The sequence below is a fragment of the Rhinoderma darwinii genome, chromosome 12 (genome assembly GCF_050947455.1).
Source record: "Rhinoderma darwinii isolate aRhiDar2 chromosome 12, aRhiDar2.hap1, whole genome shotgun sequence".
NCBI lineage: Eukaryota > Metazoa > Chordata > Amphibia > Anura > Rhinodermatidae > Rhinoderma > Rhinoderma darwinii.
Window position 1 is genome coordinate 14,735,712 of NC_134698.1, and position 26,293 is coordinate 14,762,004.

The 26,293-nt window shown below is 38.2% G+C and overlaps 1 protein-coding gene across 1 annotated transcript in view; it reads left to right on the forward strand.

Moving 5' to 3' along the window:
* Positions 1-15,248: 15,248 nt before the first annotated feature.
* The window catches only part of FUT8 (fucosyltransferase 8), a 158,361-nt gene continuing 147,316 nt past the window's right edge, over positions 15,249-26,293 (forward strand). The window contains exon 1 of the mRNA XM_075844904.1: positions 15,249-15,421. The gene's annotated coding sequence lies outside the window, so the exon portion shown is untranslated. The remainder of the gene's footprint in view (positions 15,422-26,293) is intronic.

A 26,293-nucleotide genomic window follows, 5' to 3' on the forward strand; every position in this document is an offset into this window, starting at 1 on the left:
CACTGCACATACACTGTATAATATACCTCAGTATAACACTGCACATACACTGTATAATATACCTCAGTATAACACTGTACATACACTACTGTATAATATACCTCAGTATAACACTGCACATACACTGTATAATATACCTCAGTATAACACTGCACATACACTACTGTATAATATACCTCAGTATAACACTGTACATACACTACTGTATAATATACCTCAGTATAACACTGCACATACACTACTGTATAATATACCTCAGTATAACACTGTACATACACTGTATAATATACCTCAGTATAACACTGTACATACACTACTGTATAATATACCTCAGTATAACACTGCACATACACTACTGTATAATATACCTCAGTATAACACTGCACATACACTACTATATAATATACCTCAGTATAACACTGCACATATACTACTGTATAATATACCTCAGTATAACACTGTACATACACTATTGTATAATATACCTCAGTATAACACTGCACATACACTACTATATAATATACCTCAGTATAACACTGCGCATACACTATATAATATACCTCAGTATAACACTGTACATACACTACTGGATAATATACCTCAGTATAACACTGTACATACACTACTGTATAATATACCTCAGTATAACACTGTACATACACTACTGTATAATATACCTCAGTATAACACTGTACATACACTACTGTATAATATACCTCAGTATAACATTGTACATACACTACTGTATAATATACCTCAGTATAACACTGTACATACACTACTGTATAATATACCTCAGTATAACACTGTACATACACTATATAATATACCTCAGTATAACACTGTACATACACTACTGTATAATATACCTCAGTATAACACTGTACATACACTACTGTATAATATACCTCAGTATAACACTGTACATACACCACTGTATAATATACCTCAGTATAACACTGTACATACACTACTGTATAATATACCTCAGTATAACACTGCACATACACTACTGTATAATATACCTCAGTATAACACTGTACATACACCACTGTATAATATACCTCAGTATAACACTGCACATACACTACTGTATAATATACCTCAGTATAACACTGCACATACACTACTGTATAATATACCTCAGTATAACACTGCACATACACTACTGTATAATATACCTCAGTATAACACTGCACATACACCACTGTATAATATACCTCAGTATAACACTGCACATACACTACTGTATAATATACCTCAGTATAACACTGTACATACACTACTGTATAATATACCTCAGTATAACACTGTACATACACTACTGTATAATATACCTCAGTATAACACTGCACATACACTACTGTATAATATACCTCAGTATAACACTGTACATACACTACTGTATAATATACCTCAGTATAACACTGTACATACACCACTGTATAATATACCTCAGTATAACACTGCACATACACTACTGTATAATATACCTCAGTATAACACTGCACATACACTACTGTATAATATACCTCAGTATAACACTGCACATACACTACTGTATAATATACCTCAGTATAACACTGCACATACACCACTGTATAATATACCTCAGTATAACACTGCACATACACTACTGTATAATATACCTCAGTATAACACTGCACATACACTACTGTATAATATACCTCAGTATAACACTGTACATACACTACTGTATAATATACCTCAGTATAACACTGTACATACACTACTATATAATATACCTCAGTATAACACTGTACATACACTACTGTATAATATACCTCAGTATAACACTGTACATACACTACTGTATAATATACCTCAGTATAACACTGTACATACACTACTGTATAATATACCTCAGTATAACACTGCACATACACTACTGTATAATATACCTCAGTATAACACTGTACATACACTACTGTATAATATACCTCAGTATAACACTGCACATACACTACTGTATAATATACCTCAGTATAACACTGTACATACACTATTGTATAATATACCTCAGTATAACACTGCACATACACTACTGTATAATATACCTCAGTATAACACTGTACATACACTACTGTATAATATAGCTCAGTATAACACTGCACATACACTACTGTATAATATACCTCAGTATAACACTGCACATACACTATATAATATACCTCAGTATAACACTGTACATACACTACTGTATAATATACCTCAGTATAACACTGTACATACACTACTGTATAATATACCTCAGTATAACACTGTACATAGACTACTGTATAATATACCTCAGTATAACACTGCACATACACTACTGTATAATATACCTCAGTATAACACTGTACATAGACTACTGTATAATATACCTCAGTATAACACTGTACATACACTACTGTATAATATACCTCAGTATAACACTGTACATACACTACTGTATAATATACCTCAGTATAACACTGCACATACACTGTATAATATACCTCAGTATAACACTGCACATACACTACTGTATAATATACCTCAGTATAACACTGTACATACACTACTGTATAATATACCTCAGTATAACACTGTACATACACTACTGTATAATATACCTCAGTATAACACTGTACATACACTACTATATAATATACCTCAGTATAACACTGTACATACACTACTGTATAATATACCTCAGTATAACACTGTACATACACTACTGTATAATATACCTCAGTATAACACTGTACATACACTACTGTATAATATACCTCAGTATAACACTGCACATACACTACTGTATAATATACCTCAGTATAACACTGTACATACACTACTGTATAATATACCTCAGTATAACACTGCACATACACTACTGTATAATATACCTCAGTATAACACTGTACATACACTACTGTATAATATACCTCAGTATAACACTGCACATACACTACTGTATAATATACCTCAGTATAACACTGTACATACACTACTGTATAATATACCTCAGTATAACACTGCACATATACTACTGTATAATATACCTCAGTATAACACTGCACATACACTACTGTATAATATACCTCAGTATAACACTGCACATACACTACTGTATAATATACCTCAGTATAACACTGTACATACACTACTGTATAATATACCTCAGTATAACACTGTACATACACTACTGTATAATATACCTCAGTATAACACTGTACATATACTACTGTATAATATACCTCAGTATAACACTGCACATATACTACTGTATAATATACCTCAGTATAACACTGCACATACACTACTGTATAATATACATCAGTATAACACTGCACATACACTACTGTATAATATACCTCAGTATAACACTGTACATATACTACTGTATAATATACCTCAGTATAACACTGTACATACACTACTGTATAATATACCTCAGTATAACACTGTACATACACTACTGTATAATATACCTCAGTATAACACTGCACATACACTGTATAATATACCTCAGTATAACACTGCACATACACTGTATAATATACCTCAGTATAACACTGTACATACACTACTGTATAATATACCTCAGTATAACACTGCACATACACTGTATAATATACCTCAGTATAACACTGCACATACACTACTGTATAATATACCTCAGTATAACACTGTACATACACTACTGTATAATATACCTCAGTATAACACTGCACATACACTACTGTATAATATACCTCAGTATAACACTGTACATACACTGTATAATATACCTCAGTATAACACTGTACATACACTACTGTATAATATACCTCAGTATAACACTGCACATACACTACTGTATAATATACCTCAGTATAACACTGCACATACACTACTATATAATATACCTCAGTATAACACTGCACATATACTACTGTATAATATACCTCAGTATAACACTGTACATACACTATTGTATAATATACCTCAGTATAACACTGCACATACACTACTATATAATATACCTCAGTATAACACTGCGCATACACTATATAATATACCTCAGTATAACACTGTACATACACTATATAATATACCTCAGTATAACACTGTACGTACACTACTGTATAATATACCTCAGTATAACACTGTACATACACTACTGTATAATATACCTCAGTATAACACTGTACATACACCACTGTATAATATACCTCAGTATAACACTGTACATACACTACTGTATAATATACCTCAGTATAACACTGCACATACACTACTGTATAATATACCTCAGTATAACACTGTACATACACTACTGTATAATATACCTCAGTATAACACTGTACATACACTACTGTATAATATACCTCAGTATAACACTGCACATACACTACTGTATAATATACCTCAGTATAACACTGCACATACACTACTGTATAATATACCTCAGTATAACACTGTACATACACTACTGTATAATATACCTCAGTATAACACTGCACATACACTACTATATAATATACCTCAGTATAACACTGCACATATACTACTGTATAATATACCTCAGTATAACACTGCACATACACTACTGTATAATATACCTCAGTATAACACTGTACATACACTACTGTATAATATACCTCAGTATAACACTGTACATACACTACTGTATAATATACCTCAGTATAACACTGCACATACACTACTGTATAATATACCTCAGTATAACACTGCACATACACTACTGTATAATATACCTCAGTATAACACTGTACATACACTACTGTATAATATACCTCAGTATAACACTGTACATACACTACTGTATAATATACCTCAGTATAACACTGTACATACACTGTATAATATACCTCAGTATAACACTGTACATACACTACTGTATAATATACCTCAGTATAACACTGTACATAGACTACTGTATAATATACCTCAGTATAACACTGTACATACACTACTGTATAATATACCTCAGTATAACACTGTACATACACTACTGTATAATATACCTCAGTATAACACTGTACATACACTACTGTATAATATACCTCAGTATAACACTGCACATACACTACTGTATAATATACCTCAGTATAACACTGCACATATACTACTGTATAATATACCTCAGTATAACACTGCACATACACTACTGTATAATATACCTCAGTATAACACTGTACATACACTACTGTATAATATACCTCAGTATAACACTGTACATACACTACTGTATAATATACCTCAGTATAACACTGTACATACACTACTGTATAATATACCTCAGTATAACACTGCACATACACTACTGTATAATATACCTCAGTATAACACTGCACATACACTACTGTATAATATACCTCAGTATAACACTGCACATACACCACTGTATAATATACCTCAGTATAACACTGTACATACACTACTGTATAATATACCTCAGTATAACACTGTACATACACTACTGTATAATATACCTCAGTATTACACTGCACATACACTACTGTATAATATACCTCAGTATAACACTGTACATACACTACTGTATAATATACCTCAGTATAACACTGTACATACACTACTGTATAATATACCTCAGTATAACACTGTACATAGACTACTGTATAATATACCTCAGTATAACACTGTACATACACTACTGTATAATATACCTCAGTATAACACTGTACATACACTACTGTATAATATACCTCAGTATAACACCGCACATACACTACTGTATAATATACCTCAGTATAACACTGCACATACACTATATAATATACCTCAGTATAACACTGTACATACACTACTGTATAATATACCTCAGTATTACACTGCACATACACTACTGTATAATATACCTCAGTATAACACTGTACATACACTGTATAATATACCTCAGTATAACACTGTACATACACTACTGTATAATATACCTCAGTATAACACTGTACATACACTACTGTATAATATACCTCAGTATAACACTGTACATACACTACTGTATAATATACCTCAGTATAACACTGCACATACACTACTGTATAATATACCTCAGTATAACACTGTACATACACTACTGTATAATATACCTCAGTATAACACTGCACATACACTACTGTATAATATACCTCAGTATAACACTGCACATACACTACTGTATAATATACCTCAGTATAACACTGTACATACACTACTGTATAATATACCTCAGTATAACACTGCACATACACTATATAATATACCTCAGTATAACACTGTACATACACTACTGTATAATATACCTCAGTATAACACTGCACATACACTACTGTATAATATACCTCAGTATAACACTGCACATACACTACTGTATAATATACCTCAGTATAACACTGTACATACACTACTGTATAATATACCTCAGTATAACACTGCACATACACTACTGTATAATATACCTCAGTATAACACTGTACATACACTACTGTATAATATACCTCAGTATAACACTGCACATACACTACTGTATAATATACCTCAGTATAACACTGCACATACACTACTGTATAATATACCTCAGTATAACACTGTACATACACTACTGTATAATATACCTCAGTATAACACTGCACATACACTATATAATATACCTCAGTATAACACTGTACATACACTACTGTATAATATACCTCAGTATAACACTGCACATACACTACTGTATAATATACCTCAGTATAACACTGTACATACACTACTGTATAATATACCTCAGTATAGCACTGTACATACACTACTATATAATATACCTCAGTATAACACTGCACATACACTACTGTATAATATACCTCAGTATAACACTGTACATACACTGTATAATATACCTCAGTATAACACTGTACATACACCACTGTATAATATACCTCAGTATAACACTGCACATACACTACTGTATAATATACCTCAGTATAACACTGCACATACACTACTGTATAATATACCTCAGTATAACACTGCACATACACTACTGTATAATATACCTCAGTATAACACTGTACATACACTACTGTATAATATACCTCAGTATAACACTGCACATACACTACTATATAATATACCTCAGTATAACACTGCACATACACTACTGTATAATATACCTCAGTATAACACTTTACATACACTACTGTATAATATACCTCAGTATAACACTGCACATACACTACTGTATAATATACCTCAGTATAACACTGTACATACACTGTATAATATACCTCAGTATAACACTGTACATACACTACTGTATAATATACCTCAGTATAACACTGTACATACACTACTGTATAATATACCTCAGTATAACACTGTACATACACTACTGTATAATATACCTCAGTATAACACTGCACATACACTACTGTATAATATACCTCAGTATAACACTGTACATACACTACTGTATAATATACCTCAGTATAACACTGTACATACACTACTGTATAATATACCTCAGTATAACACTGCACATACACTACTGTATAATATACCTCAGTATAACACTGCACATACACTACTGTATAATATACCTCAGTATAACACTGTACATACACTACTGTATAATATACCTCAGTATAACACTGCACATACACTACTATATAATATACCTCAGTATAACACTGCACATACACTACTGTATAATATACCTCAGTATAACACTTTACATACACTACTGTATAATATACCTCAGTATAACACTGTACATACACTACTGTATAATATACCTCAGTATAACACTGTACATATACTATATAATATACCTCAGTATAACACTGTACATACACTACTGTATAATATACCTCAATATAACACTGCACATACACTGTATAATATACCTCAGTATAACACTGCACATACACTACTGTATAATATACCTCAGTATAACACTGTACATACACTACTGTATAATATACCTCAGTATAACACTGCACATACACTATTGTATAATATACCTCAGTATAACACTGCACATACACTACTGTATAATATACCTCAGTATAACACTGTACATACACTACTGTATAATATACCTCAGTATAACACTGTACATACACTACTGTATAATATACCTCAGTATAACACTGCACATACACTACTGTATAATATACCTCAGTATAACACTGCACATACACTACTGTATAATATACCTCAGTATAACACTGCACATACACTACTATATAATATACCTCAGTATAACACTGTACATACACTACTGTATAATATACCTCAGTATTACACTGCACATATACTACTGTATAATATACCTCAGTATAACACTGCACATACACTACTGTATAATATACCTCAGTATAACACTGCACATACACTACTGTATAATATACCTCAGTATAACACTGTACATACACTACTGTATAATATACCTCAGTATAACACTGCACATACACTACTGTATAATATACCTCAGTATAACACTGTACATACACTACTGTATAATATACCTCAGTATAACACTGTACATACACTACTGTATAATATACCTCAGTATAACACTGTACATACACTAGTGTATAATATACCTCAGTATAACACTGTACATACACTACTGTATAATATACCTCAGTATAACACTGCACATACACTACTATATAATATACCTCAGTATAACACTGCACATACACTACTGTATAATATACCTCAGTATAACACTGTACATATACTACTGTATAATATACCTCAGTATAACACTGTACATACACTACTGTATAATATACCTCAGTATAACACCGCACATACACTACTGTATAATATACCTCAGTATAACACTGTACATACTCTACTGTATAATATACCTCAGTATAACACTGTACATACACTACTGTATAATATACCTCAGTATAACACTGTACATACACTACTGTATAATATACCTCAGTATAACACTGTACATACACTGTATAATATACCTCAGTATAACACTGTACATACACTACTGTATAATATACCTCAGTATAACACTGCACATACACTACTGTATAATATACCTCAGTATATCACTGCACATACACTACTGTATAATATACCTCAGTATAACACTGTACATACACTACTGTATAATATACCTCAGTATAACACTGCACATACACTACTGTATAATATACCTCAGTATAACACTGCACATACACTACTGTATAATATACCTCAGTATAACACTGTACATACACTACTGTATAATATACCTCAGTATAACACTGCACATACACTACTATATAATATACCTCAGTATAACACTGCACATACACTACTGTATAATATACCTCAGTATAACACTTTACATACACTACTGTATAATATACCTCAGTATAACACTGTACATACACTACTGTATAATATACCTCAGTATAACACTGTACATATACTATATAATATACCTCAGTATAACACTGTACATACACTACTGTATAATATACCTCAGTATAACACTGCACATACACTACTGTATAATATACCTCAGTATAACACTGTACATACACTACTGTATAATATACCTCAGTATAACACTGCACATACACTACTATATAATATACCTCAGTATAACACTGTACATACACTACTATATAATATACCTCAGTATAACACTGCACATACACTACTGTATAATATACCTCAGTATAACACTGTACATATACTACTGTATAATATACCTCAGTATAACACTGCACATACACTACTGTATAATATACCTCAGTATAACACTGTACATACACTACTGTATAATATACCTCAATATAACACTGCACATACACTGTATAATATACCTCAGTATAACACTGCACATACACTACTGTATAATATACCTCAGTATAACACTGTACATACACTACTGTATAATATACCTCAGTATAACACTGCACATACACTATTGTATAATATACCTCAGTATAACACTGTACATACACTACTGTATAATATACCTCAGTATAACACTGTACATACACTACTGTATAATATACCTCAGTATAACACTGCACATACACTACTGTATAATATACCTCAGTATAACACTGCACATACACTACTGTATAATATACCTCAGTATAACACTGCACATACACTACTATATAATATACCTCAGTATAACACTTCACATACACTACTGTATAATATACCTCAGTATTACACTGTACATACACTACTGTATAATATACCTCAGTATAACACTGTACATACACTACTGTATAATATACCTCAGTATAACACTGCACATACACTACTGTATAATATACCTCAGTATAACACTGCACATACACTACTGTATAATATACCTCAGTATAACACTGCACATACACTACTGTATAATATACCTCAGTATAACACTGCACATACACTACTGTATAATATACCTCAGTATAACACTGTACATACACTACTGTATAATATACCTCAGTATAACACTGTACATACACTGTATAATATACCTCAGTATAACACTGCACATACACTACTGTATAATATACCTCAGTATAACACTGTACATACACTACTGTATAATATACCTCAGTATAACACTGCACATACACTACTGTATAATATACCTCAGTATAACACTGTACATACACTATATAATATACCTCAGTATAACACTGTACATACACTACTGTATAATATACCTCAGTATAACACTGCACATACACTACTGTATAATATACCTCAGTATAACACTGTACATACACTACTGTATAATATACCTCAGTATAACACTGTACATACACTACTGTATAATATACCTCAGTATAACACTGCACATACACTACTGTATAATATACCTCAGTATAACACTGTACATACACTACTGTATAATATACCTCAGTATAACACTGCACATACACTACTGTATAATATACCTCAGAATAACACTGCACATACACTACTGTATAATATACCTCAGTATAACACTGCACATACACTACTGTATAATATACCTCAGTATAACACTGTACATACACTACTGTATAATATACCTCAGTATAACACTGTACATACACTACTGTATAATATACCTCAGTATAACACTGTACATACACTACTGTATAATATACCTCAGTATAACACTGCACATACACTACTATATAATATACCTCAGTATAACACTGCACATACACTACTGTATAATATACCTCAGTATAACACTGTACATATACTACTGTATAATATACCTCAGTATAACACTGTACATACACTACTGTATAATATACCTCAGTATAACACCGCACATACACTACTGTATAATATACCTCAGTATAACACTGTACATACTCTACTGTATAATATACCTCAGTATAACACTGTACATACACTACTGTATAATATACCTCAGTATAACACTGTACATACACTACTGTATAATATACCTCAGTATTACACTGCACATACACTACTGTATAATATACCTCAGTATTACACTGCACATACACTGTATAATATACCTCAGTATAACACTGTACATACACCACTGTATAATATACCTCAGTATAACACTGCACATACACTACTGTATAATATACCTCAGTATAACACTGTACATACACTGTATAATATACCTCAGTATAACACTGTACATACACTACTGTATAATATACCTCAGTATAACACTGCACATACACTACTGTATAATATACCTCAGTATAACACTGTACATACACTACTGTATAATATACCTCAGTATAACACTGTACATACACTACTGTATAATATACCTCAGTATAACACTGTACATACACCACTGTATAATATACCTCAGTATAACACTGCACATACACTACTGTATAATATACCTCAGTATAACACTGCACATACACTACTGTATAATATACCTCAGTATAACACTGCACATATACTACTGTATAATATACCTCAGTATAACACTGTACATACACTACTGTATAATATACCTCAGTATAACACTGTACATACACTACTGTATAATATACCTCAGTATAACACTGTACATACACTACTGTATAATATACCTCAGTATAACACTGCACATACACTACTGTATAATATACCTCAGTATAACACTGTACATACACTACTGTATAATATACCTCAGTATAACACTGCACATACACTACTGTATAATATACCTCAGTATAACACTGTACATACACTATATAATATACCTCAGTATAACACTGTACATACACTACTGTATAATATACCTCAGTATAACACTGCACATACACTACTGTATAATATACCTCAGTATAACACTGTACATACACTACTGTATAATATACCTCAGTATAACACTGTACATACACTACTGTATAATATACCTCAGTATAACACTGCACATACACTACTGTATAATATACCTCAGTATAACACTGTACATACACTACTGTATAATATACCTCAGTATAACACTGCACATACACTACTGTATAATATACCTCAGAATAACACTGCACATACACTACTGTATAATATACCTCAGTATAACACTGCACATACACTACTGTATAATATACCTCAGTATAACACTGTACATACACTACTGTATAATATACCTCAGTATAACACTGTACATACACTACTGTATAATATACCTCAGTATAACACTGTACATACACTACTGTATAATATACCTCAGTATAACACTGCACATACACTACTATATAATATACCTCAGTATAACACTGCACATACACTACTGTATAATATACCTCAGTATAACACTGTACATATACTACTGTATAATATACCTCAGTATAACACTGTACATACACTACTGTATAATATACCTCAGTATAACACCGCACATACACTACTGTATAATATACCTCAGTATAACACTGTACATACTCTACTGTATAATATACCTCAGTATAACACTGTACATACACTACTGTATAATATACCTCAGTATAACACTGTACATACACTACTGTATAATATACCTCAGTATTACACTGCACATACACTACTGTATAATATACCTCAGTATTACACTGCACATACACTACTGTATAATATACCTCAGTATAACACTGTACATACACCACTGTATAATATACCTCAGTATAACACTGCACATACACTACTGTATAATATACCTCAGTATAACACTGTACATACACTGTATAATATACCTCAGTATAACACTGTACATACACTACTGTATAATATACCTCAGTATAACACTGCACATACACTACTGTATAATATACCTCAGTATAACACTGTACATACACTACTGTATAATATACCTCAGTATAACACTGTACATACACTACTGTATAATATACCTCAGTATAACACTGTACATACACCACTGTATAATATACCTCAGTATAACACTGCACATACACTACTGTATAATATACCTCAGTATAACACTGTACATACACTACTGTATAATATACCTCAGTATAACACTGTACATACACTACTGTATAATATACCTCAGTATAACACTGCACATACACTACTGTATAATATACCTCAGTATAACACTGTACATACACTACTGTATAATATACCTCAGTATAACACTGTACATACACTACTGTATAATATACCTCAGTATAACACTGTACATACACTACTGTATAATATACCTCAGTATAACACTGCACATACACTACTGTATAATATACCTCAGTATAACACTGTACATACACTACTGTATAATATACCTCAGTATAACACTGTACATACACTACTGTATAATATACCTCAGTATAACACTGTACATACACTACTGTATAATATACCTCAGTATAACACTGCACATACACTACTGTATAATATACCTCAGTATAACACTGTACATACACTACTGTATAATATACCTCAGTATAACACTGTACATACACTACTGTATAATATACCTCAGTATAACACTGTACATACACTACTGTATAATATACCTCAGTATAACACTGCACATACACTACTGTATAATATACCGCAGTATAACACTGTACATACACTACTGTATAATATACCTCAGTATAACACTGTACATACACTACTGTATAATATACCTCAGTATAACACTGTACATAGACTACTGTATAATATACCTCAGTATAACACTGTACATACACTACTGTATAATATACCTCAGTATAACACTGTACATACACTACTGTATAATATACCTCAGTATAACACTGTACATACACTACTGTATAATATACCTCAGTATAACACTGTACATACACTACTGTATAATATACCTCAGTATAACACTGTACATACACTACTGTATAATATACCTCAGTATAACACTGTACATATACTACTGTATAATATATCTCAGTATAACACTGCACATACACTACTGTATAATATACCTCAGTATAACACTGCACATATACTACTGTATAATATAACTCAGTATAACACTGCACATACACTACTGTATAATATACCTCAGTATAACACTGTACATACACTACTGTATAATATACCTCAGTATAACACTGCACATACACTACTGTATAATATACCTCAGTATAACACTGCACATACACTGTATAATATACCTCAGTATAACACTGTACATACACTACTGTATAATATACCTCAGTATAACACTGTACATACACTACTGTATAATATACCTCAGTATAACACTGTACATACACTACTGTATAATATACCTCAGTATAACACTGCACATACACTGTATAATATACCTCAGTATAACACTGCACATACACTACTATATAATATACCTCAGTATAACACTGCACATACACTGTATAATATACCTCAGTATAACACTGCACATACACTACTGTATAATATACCTCAGTATTACACTGCACATACACTACTGTATAATATACCTCAGTATAACACTGCACATACACTACTGTATAATATACCTCAGTATAACACTGCACATACACTACTATATAATATACCTCAGTATAACACTGTACATACACTACTGTATAATATACCTCAGTATAACACTGTACATACACTGTATAATATACCTCAGTATAACACCGCACATACACTGTATATCATGTACATGAGTGTCCCTGTAGCTGTATACCCCTGTGCCGTCATGTATGTAGACAGTATACAGGGACACACTGATGTGCGCTCAGATCCTGTGTAGTTACTGGCTCAGGGGGGTGTTGCAGGCTGCTGAATTTGTCCCCCCCGCCCATCCGTATCGCCCCCGTTGCTCGCTCAGCAGTCTGCGCATGCGTGTTGCATCCTCTCCCCGCCTGCTCCCACCTCCTTCTCCTCCTTCTCCTCTTCCCGGTGCTTGTGTCGTTCCGTTCACCACCCGGAGGTGCCGGGCACTGGGTGGAGGTTCTCCCGGCTGCAATGTAAACCTCGCTGATTTTGGATTTTGGCTGCAAGTTCCCCGCAGACAGTGTCAGCACCCACGGTAGGTGGCCCCTGTACACCGGCTGTGTCTGGGTGTATATAGATGTGGCTGTGTATTGTCATCAGTAGCGGGGCAGATGTATGTCTATAGGGTAAGAGAGTATGGAGCCGGTGCTGCTCACTGATGCCATGGTGTGGGCACGGATAGTGGTGCCCATGTATCACCACTGTCACTGCTGGGAACTGGAGCGATGCTTAAAATTGTCGCTTTCGCTCTCCGTCTGCGCTGTAGGTCACATGACTGGTAAAGAATACGACTCCGTCTACGTAACTCTTATGCGCCTGATCTGCGTTTTTTGTTTCCGTATTTCTTTGGTAAATCGCTGCCCGAAAAGTGCCGGTAGTTATTTAACAACGTCATCGTTCTACGTAAATAAGCTGCGTGCCAATGGCGACAATATTTCAGGTGTCCTCGCGCCATTCTAGGGGAGTTCAGCGTATGGATTGATGTTTGAAGAGGTCCGTGTGACGCCGGCGCGGTGGTGACCCCGGCATCCTTCTGCTTTTCCTTCCAGTGTGTTTGTCGTCGCTGGATCTTGTGTTGTGTGGTGGTCTGACGCTGGAATAGCAGAGTTGTGTTGGCTGCAATGACTGTGTACGTTCTGCTCTGTACATTACACATGTTGTTCTGCTTTACTGCGTGCTGCGCTCCTCCATCGCTTCTTGGGTCAAACACGCGTCATCCCTGTGATCCTGGAAGGAAGCAACCTGAGGTCGGTCCTATGGTCCAGCCTAGTGCGACTAAACCCTACAGACCGTCCCTTTAACGCTGACGTATAATATCGCCTGCTCGGTCGTTGGTACGGGTATATGTTTAATATTGGCACCAGCCAAAAAAAACAAAAACAATCCCTTGTCCGGTCTGATCTTATGTAGTGGTGTCTTGGTTCCGAGTGTCGGCCAATACGACTACATCCCCGGCTCCCTTCATCCTTCTCTCCCGGAGTCCGGAATGGCGTATTGATCTGCGGTCCAGCTCTTCGTTAGTGATGGCTGAATAATATCTTTAAGGGAGTGTTCACACGCAGCAGATTGGTTGAAAAAAATCCATGCATCTAAATAGTGGGGGTTTGGCAGCAGGTACATGGATTTTTGCAAAATTTGGGACAGTCGTAGAAATTTTTGCAACTAATCGTCTATGTGATAAGAGGACGCTTCTCTACTCCCCCCCCCCCCCACCGCGCCGTCCGCTCTTTCTTGCAGGGCAGTCGTTTAACTTTAGACAAGTGGCGATGCCACCAGATGATTTTTCTCATGATGCCAACTATTATTTTTGAGCAAAATTTTTAATTCTGTCCCTTTTTTCGAATTTCCAAAAAGTTTAAGGCAGGGAAACCGTAGCCATTCCCACGTGCAGGTCGAGGGCCCGTGCGCCCGACCATAGGATTTGTAATTACGGTCCGCAATTACGGACAAATGCCCTTTTATTGACCACGGCCTCCTTCCTGTATATCCGGGGGAAGGTCTCCGGGCCGTAGAAAGCTTCCGCAGAAGATAGGAGATGTCCTATCTTTTGCTTTTTACTGTCCGCTCTCCCATGGGGGCACGGGCGGTAAATGCGGGTGGCTGGCCGTGTACGTAATCGCAGAGCGTGATTATGAGCGCGGCAGCGTTCATAAGGCCTTATGTGTTGTTTTTTGTTTTTTATTTTGACAAACTTTTTGTTTTTCGAATTTTTACGAAAAAATTGCAGGGAGACCCCAGCAGATGAGCTCAAAAACCTTGTCGAAACTGCGTGGTGAACGGTACACAAACTCGAAGGTGCGACTACAGCCTTAAAGGGGTTGTCCAGGCTTTTTGTTTATTCACGGCCTACCCTTCGAATAGCTCAATATCAAATCGGTGGGGGTTAGACTTCCGGTACACCCGTTGATCTGCTGATTGATGGGGCTGTGGCGTTCGCACGCATCCGCAGTGGCTGTGCCTGGGATTGCAGGTTCTGTTCTATTCAAATTAATAGGACTGAGTTGCAATCCCAGGCACAGCCACTACAGATGTTCACGGCTCTGTGCCTGGTAAACACTGAAGTGGCAGCTAATCGGCAAGTTTGCCGGAAGTCGGACCCCCACCGATCTGAGATTGATGACCTTTCCTAAAGACAGGCCAATAATATAAGAAATGTCCGGACATCCCCTTTAAGGTTGTAGTCGCACACTTATATTTTTTTCTGGCAACATAAACTGCATCAAAAATCTATTTGAAATCTGCTGGCGTTATTGAAATGTGGCGCAAGTTTTGTTGACATTTTTTTTACGTTATCCTCCATGTGGGTTAAATAATGTTATTTGGTAATAGTCCAGACTTTTACAGATGCGGCATCACCAGTTGTGCTCATTTTTTTTCTTTACATTATTTTTGGAGGAAAATGGGAAAAGGTTTTGTTTTTTTACTTTTTAATATTTTATACTATTTAACGGTCTATTGCTTTTTTTTATTTTTATTAGTCCTCCTACGGTAATTGAACCAGGGCTAATAGGAGCACAAAGATGGCAGACGTGGGGGGCCTTCATTAGACAACCATCGGCACCCAGAGATCGTGAAGGGGCTGTTTTTTTTTTTAACAGTTTAGCTGCTATTGACTGTGGCATCAAAGGGGTTAAACAAGTGGGATCGTAGTAATCTACGATCCTTCCTGCTGCAATGAAGCGTCAGCTGTAACATACATCCAACACCCGTGACTATGGAGCGGGCTCAGCCCGATCCATACTTTCCCTCCCAGCTTCTGGCGGATGTTGGGAAGGGGTTAAGGCCCTGTGCACACGTGGCAGATTTTGTGGAACTAATTTTTAGGCACCCAAATTTCTACATCAAAATCTGCAGGGGTTAAATTGATGGCTTATCCTTGTGATGGGCTATCAATATTCGATCAGTGGGGACATTGGGCACCCCTGCCGATCAGCTATTTGAAGGGACTGCTGCGCGCCCACGTCAGTGTCCCTTTAATTGTTTACGTGCTCCGTACTGCACAGCTCCACAGTTAAAGAAGTGTCTGTGCCTGGTATTACAGCTCCGTCCAATATATTGAACGGGACAGAGCTATAGTGAGGCGCAATGTCAAAGAACCGACAACCCATTTAAAGGGCAACTAAACATTCAACAAACTTAAGAAGTTTTGTTTAGTGGGGGTCCGACCCCCACCAATCGCTAAAACGAAGCAACAGGAGCGCTCAGCCGCTTTGATTCTGTTCAGCTTTTTCCAGAAAGAGTAGGGGCTCATAGACTTTCTATTGAGCCCGTACTCCCGATACATTGATGAGGGCTCCCTCATAACGCGCTGTAACATAGGTGACGGATGTGATAAGTACATGAGGGGTTTATTGTCTCAGTATTTCCAGTGACAGACGTTATGTGGGGTATTATTGCTTCACATTACAATGACTATAACCTCGTTGTGGTTTTTCCATCATAATAAAGAAAGCTCGAACCCTTTTCTATTTATTTTCCGCTGCGGGAATTTGCATGCCAGTCCTCTCTTTTTCAGTTTTTATATCACTTGGAAGTCTACAGCTGCACGCCAGGTTTCGCTACGGTCGTACACCCAGACGACGTGACCTCGTTCAGTTATATGTGACGGGGCTGTCAGACGTGGGCCAAGTTGCCCGTACGCTCTATTTTCTGTAGTCGTTTGATGTTTATGGGGCCTACGTTCTCTGGGAGATGACGCACCATTGTGGGCTACGCAACCGCGCACCCCTCCTCGTTATCTATTCACGGTCGTCCAGGGGTATTTACAAAAACACTGGAAGAAACAACTTTTTCATATGCGTTTGCAGTGCCCGTTCACCGCAAAGCTCGTATATCAAATATATCCATAGACCCCCATTAACCCGATGGAAGCCAAAAAATTGGCCCTTTAGCCTCCCTCGGACTATAGACTTTTTCTGCCTCAGTTTGCTGGGCTATTCCATACAGAGCGTCTAGTAAAAAATCGTATACCGCGCAGTGTAAGTTTTTTATCATGGGAGCCTATGGGAGAGGGATGGATTGTATAATCCTCCCGACATATATAGCTGAGGGTCAATTCAAACGCAGTGTGAGAGCTTTCATCTGTCCCCCGCCCCGGGTATCACAGTCTTGTGTGATGTCATGGCCTCCATCGTAACGTCCAAGAGCTGCTGCAGGATGTTACGTGCCTGCGGACACAATGTCACTCCGGTCTAGTCACCGCACAGAACCAAGGAATACGAACCAATAAGGGTGTATTATATACATGACACTTTTTTTGAAGTTTTGTTAAAAAAAATTTTTTTTTTTTTTTTTTTTTTATATTGCTGTGATTTTTGCAGCTTTTTTACAAAAATGTTGTCATTTTGCTGTGATTACAAAAATTGCAGCAAAAATAAAAAAAGTCTCATGTAAATATATATGTCTGAATCCCAGCCAATTCCTTCAGGACCCATAATATTTTTTTATGTTTTCATTGTTAGAAATGTAGATTAAAAAAACTATTTTGCCCTAATTTAAAGTTTTTATGCGGTTTACCATATTGTCAAAAAAAATTTGTACAGGTCATTATGGTTATGAGGATACCAAATATATTCGGGCCTATTCACATCTGCATTGGAGGCTCTGTCTTGGGCCTCCGTCACAGTCCGATCCGAACAAAAATACCCGAAACAATGGCGCATCATGTTTCGCCTTTGTTTCCGGTAAAACCAAGGACACCATGAAGGAAACCCGACAGAACCCATTAAAGTCATGGGGGTTCCGAGGCTGTCCATCGTACAACGGAATCGGCCCTTCCGGTATTTTTGTTTCTCTTCTCCTCTGATGGAGAGGCAATGAGACACTGATGCAGGTGTGAACAGGCCCTTATTTGCTGTCTTCCAATACATTTTTAATAAAATTTCTTTATAGTAAAAAAGTGTGTTAACAGTATTTTTTTTTCATCCCGTAAAGGGATCTTTTAATAGATTTTTTATTTTTTTCCTTTGTAGTATGCTACCATATTATACGGTGTATGTTTGGCTGTGTTCACATCTGCGTGACCCTTCCGTTAACGGGTTCCGTTAAACCTTTCCGTCGGAGGTTCCCATGAACGGAAAGCCAAACGGAAACCATAGCCTCTGTTTGCATTACTATTGATTTCAATGGTAATGATTCCGTTGCAAATGGTTTATGTTTCATTCCGTTCCACGAGTTTTTTGTGTTTTTTTTGTGAGAACAATAACGTGGTCGACTACACAATTGTTTCTACTGAACAAACAAAAAACTTACGGAACGGAGACTAACCAAAACCAATTACAACGGAAGCATTACTATTGAAATCAATGGTAATGCAAACAGAGGCTACGGTTTCCGTTTGGCTTTCCGTTCATCGGTTCCTAAGGTCTAACGGAACCCGTGAACGGAAGCCCAACGCTGCTGTGAACAGGCCCTTAAATACACACACAGTTGCTAGGTCATACATAAGTATCCCCGAGTGACGGACTATACTAATGGACAGCCCTAGGACCCTTTAATGGACTCTTCGCAACCTCCCATTGATCCATCTCTTCTATTCTTTGGTTAATATTGACCGCGGCATAGAAGGGGTTAAATGGCGAGGATCAGAGGTTTCAGCCGCACTCTATCACGGGGGGCGAAATTGGTTTGCCCGCGAGATGTCAGCACCAAAATAGCGTCCCAACAGATTGAGGGTAAGCCACACAAAGCGGCCCTAAGACGGTCGCGACGCGGCCAAAAAAAACATGTTCGGCACGGCTGTCAAACACCATGTAAATGGTCGCGCGTCAATGCGGGTAAAATGTCCCTTTATTTGCAAAATCATCCGGCAATTAATTAATACACCTTTTTTATGGGCGCACGATTTTGCTGGTGATCGGCCGTTTTACCTGCAATAAAGCGTCGTGACCGTGTCAGGGCCGTTTCATGGGGCCTTACCCTTGGGGGGGGGGTGTATTTTTAATTTTTTTTCCCGCCGTGGCCATAGGAATTTCTTACGCTGCTCAGTAAGATGGATACAATACAGCTGGGATACATTGCAGGAAGCTTAGAATCATCTTTATAACCAGTGTGAATGGCTACTCTCATAGGATAGAAATGTGGCTTTCCATTGACTTGTATATAGAGCGGTGTCACGATCTAGGGTTATGTGGACCCACTATGCCGCTCCGCCGTAGCGTAGAGGCAGCTGACCAACTCCGTGTACGCACAAAGTCTATGATAGGAGTGTAGCACAAGGGTACCTGGGATAGTCTGGATGGCGGCAAGGGCTCTGGCACAGATGGGGCTGGAGGTGGTGGGTTGCGCCAGATGTGGTGGATGGTATCCGGGATGACAGACAACAGCAGATGTGGAGTATTCTAGTAGCCGAGGCAAGGCATGGCTCAGGTACTATACAGGCTCGGGAGCAAGGCACAGCACGGGATACAGGATATAGGAGGCAGGACACTGGAGCACTGGGAGCAGGAAACCACTAAGGGACCATTTGAAAGACACATGGGTAAATTACAACAACGCTCAGGCAGGGAGTGCAAGGGTGGAGCCCTTCTTATAGTCCAGGATGGACAGAGGTTAATTAGAGAACTTTTAACATGTGTGGCTTTGGCCCTTTAAGGCCGGGGCCGAGCACGCACACCTTAGGAAGAGCAGGGCCGGCCGCCCGCGAGTGCTGGCGTCTCCTAGTAGGGAGACGCAGGCAGGAAGTCAATGGACTGTGGTCACGTGAGTCGCCAGGTAAGGAATGGCCGTGGTCCGCGACCACGGCTGTGACGAGCAAAAAAAAATAAAAATGTAAAGACTCAAATAGTGACTCGGTGACTTACAAAATCTGATTTCCGATAGGCCATACTGAGTTATTAGAGGGGAGTCCCGAGTGGAGAGCTACTGCAAGAAGGGCCACATCAGTTCATCCCCATAAGAAACGATGAAATCCCATGCAGTCATGACTCCTCACCATCTCCTATGGGTATTTTTCAGTTTAAAAAAAAAAAAAGACCCCCCCCCCCCCCCATTGTAGTTTTTACAAAGTTGCCAAATGTTCTGTTTGTCCTAACAAAATTATGCAGATGTCTCGAATATATTAAAAAAAAGTTGACTGCATTGGATGATGTTTTTGTTAGTCAGGTCCCCCAAGGATAAGTTGATCGGAGTGACCCGCTGCTGTAACCTGTAGGAAACTTGACGTTAAAGGGGTAAATATTTGAAAAAAGGGGAGAAATGCCATAAAACAATATAAGAGCCATGACCGATCCCCCTCCCCGGTGTTCCAACGCAGCTGCTCCGTTTCTCCCCGCTGCAGTTGACCGTGCTGCAGCAATGACGTGCCCGTATACCAACATGATCACTGCAGCCAATCACTGCCCTTTAGAGGTCTCATGCTATATACCACTAAGGCCAGTATTTGGCAGCAGTGATCGTGTGGTTATATGGGCACGTCAGCGCGGTCAACAAAGCTTGGCGCCGAGCACAGAAGTGGATGGAATGCCGGGGGATCTATCCGGTGAGTAATGCCTATTTTTTTATTGTTTTATGGCATTTGGGAAAACCTCTGTTTAATTCCCATACAGCGCCCACTACAGGGCAAATGAAGCATTGAAATTAATTGGATGTCATGGACATGCTGGATTCAATTGAGTATGGTTCTGGCTAATAGATGAAGGTTCTGAATGTGGGACCCTCCTCTATATTAAAGTGTAACTAAACTTTTAGCAAACTTGTGACATGTCAGAAGTTTCGATCGGAGGGGTCCGAGCACTGAGACCCCCACCGTTTGCGCAGCTTAGTTTCCGATCGGCTTTCTTCGGAAAGCGAGCGAGCGGTGTACAGGCTCATAGACTTTCTGTGGAGCCCGTACACCGCTCCGAGGAAAGTCGATCGGTTTTAGCGATTGATGGGGGTCTCCGTGCTCGAACCCTCACCAACTCTCTGAGGGGTTCATTAAAGGCACTTCACTGCAGATACAGGAGAAACTTTTTCCTTTTTTCTCATTCAGTTCTGATGTGTGATTGGATATAATAGCAACTTTAGTTAGAATGTGATTGAATATACCGGCTATGCCAAAAAAACATTCTCCCTACGGGCATCCGTTATACTGTCCGTCCTTCATGCAGGAGAATGGCAAAATCCCCAGCACCGTTCGCCTCCACTAGTTTCGGGGATTTCAGAACAAAAAAGATAAGCACGCGTCCCAGAAGGTAGCGGGAGCGAAGTTATCCAGGATTTTTATAATTGTCCTCTATGAAAGGCATGACTGATCGACTAGTAACAGGATCTTACCCAGTGTTTGTGCCGTTCTGTTATTCTGCGGTCCGTGACAAAAATTAAGCTTTTGGTCTGGACCTAATTAAATGAGATCGGAAAAGTTCTCTTAAAGGGTACTATTACGGTATTCTCAATAGTCACGGGGGGCTTCTTTTTGGTACCCCCCCCCCCCCACCTCTATCAGCCGAAGCTTAGAGCGGAGGCATCTGGTACGATCAGGGACATGTGTCCATTTAATGGACGTCCCCCAGACGGTGCTGTGTAATCCTCCACGGACCTGCAGAAAATGACTACTTGTTAGTCCCACTTGATCTAGGACCTGGCCACAATTGACATCTTCAACCCTTTTTATTAAATTGTAAGTCATAACGTATAGCGACTACTGGCTGAATTTATGTATGGGGCGATCCAAAGACTGCTGGATTATCCTTAATTTTGTCATGATCAGAGCAATTTTACGTACGGTTTTCCTTCTTGAACAATCTTTTACGGATTATAGACGGCATACTCCTCTGAGCTTGTGTGTGTCCGCGGTACACATTCTCTTCATTTGAATAGGACTGAGTTGCAGTACCAGACACAGCCTATGGAGAGGAACGGCGCTGTTTCTGGTTAAAAAAAAATAAATATATATATATTTTGTGCTTATCGCAGAAAACCCCTTGAATGTAATCCTTCCTGTCCCAAGTTTCAGGGTGGGCGGAATATTTTACTGTACAGATCGTTCCCGGTTTTGCAACTAATGGCCTACCCTTTTGGATATAAGATCAGTAAGGGTCCAATTCTGGGGGGCATCGCTGATCAGCTGACTTAAAGGGCTGTGGCGATGAATGGCGCAGCGCCTTTAATGTTTCCCAGGCACAGCGCCGTACATATCTGTAGTGGCTGCGGCTGGGATTGCAGCTCAGTCCCATTTACTTAAATACAGACAGAACTGCAATAAAAGGCATAGCCACTACGGAAGTCTACGGTGCCCGGCCTGTAAACTGTGGTGATGCCGTTGTGATCAATGCCACGTCCCCATCAATCAGCTGATCGGTGGGCGTGCCAGGAGTTGGACCGCCACTGAGGATAAAAGTCCCGGAGACCCCCTTTTATTGAAATACATATTTAATTTTGACGTGGACTTCGACCACTGGTGGTGATGTCCGGCCTCCACCAGAAAAAGAGAGAAGTCCTGCTGTACATTGTGATCCCAATTTCTTGGGTTTCTAAAGCTAGGAGCGCAGGATTCAGCTAATAATGATCACATCTAAATTCATGAACTTCGATGGGATTGTTACCAGCTGGATCCTGCGTGTCAGCCGTGCCGGCAGTACTGACCTGACGGAATTGGCTTTGACGGAATGATGCAGCTTCTATGTAGACCGGATACATACAAGCTGTATCTTGAAAAACATATTTTTTAAGAAAAATCTATTTAAACGTTGGTTAAAATCAAATAAAACATTTTCACTTCATAGGTAAAATTGCTGAAGTATTTATTTTTGGTGCTTTGGTGTGTGATGTTTTTGTTGAAGATGATATCAATCATTCCTAAATGAAATATGTGGTTTCCTTTCTGGCATGGACATTTTTGTAGGGTTACCACTAAATGCGTTATTTATAGGCTGGCAGGCAGCGTGACTTTCTAAAGTGATGTTTCCGAATGAGCTTCCTGGCTTCAAACAATGGTCAGTAAGTGGGGCCGGGTCGGCTGGCACTGCAGCGCTGATGTGGTGTTTGTCGAGACAACCCAGTAAACCAATGTAGAATCCAAAGGGCAGAGGAACTAGGACGAAAAACATACAGTAACTACCGCTGTACGGTCCCTGGATCTCCACTCTGCCGTTCACGTGTACTAACTTCTGCTGCCGGTTCTGTCCGTAGGGCGCGCGCTCACTTCCTGCATCTTTAAGGGCCAGCGCACGTACCCAAATCCTCCCGTAGCCAATCCCTGTCAATCGCCATGTATGTTAGTCTGCTTCACCGTACACAACCTGCCTGAGCAACTTTGGTCCAGCCGGTGCCCTGCTACCTGGTGCCAGCCGGCGCCCTGCTACCAGTCCGTATCCTGTTACCCACCATCAGTCTACATTCCGCTATCATCTGCCAGTGCCTGTACCCTTGTTGTATCCTGGTCCACTGTGCCAGCCGCTACTCACACCGGGACCACCTCAAGAGGTAGCGACCTGGTAGTCTCCCTGCAGCAAAGTCTAGATCCCTGTATGGGGGTTATATGGTGAAGACTGGGGGGCTACTTTGATAATGCCCTTAGAGGTGACCATAAATCAAACAGGTGGAGTAGCCCAATGGGTCCACAACCCGCTGCTCATAACACCTACCTACCGCCAAGTAGAAATAGGACGTATGAAATATAAAATGAAAAGGCCAATGTTTGTGTTCACAATTTGACCCAACTGCAGGCAGCATGCCGGCCCCCAACTATAGGCGGTGCTGAGCTTGTAGTAGCGTCCTGGTGTCTCCGGTCCAATGGCCCCTCATTGCCACGTTAGAGGACCCTGCGCCATAACGCCATGTGATACTTGGGGGGGCTGTGACGCCTCTGATTTGCAAAGCACCTTGGGCGTGTTTTCATAAATGTATATCCACTGTCTGTGTCCTGTCCAGTGCTTAATGTGGAAAACGGGCGCCTCCGGGTGTAGGACATTTTTTCTTCGGCAAACCA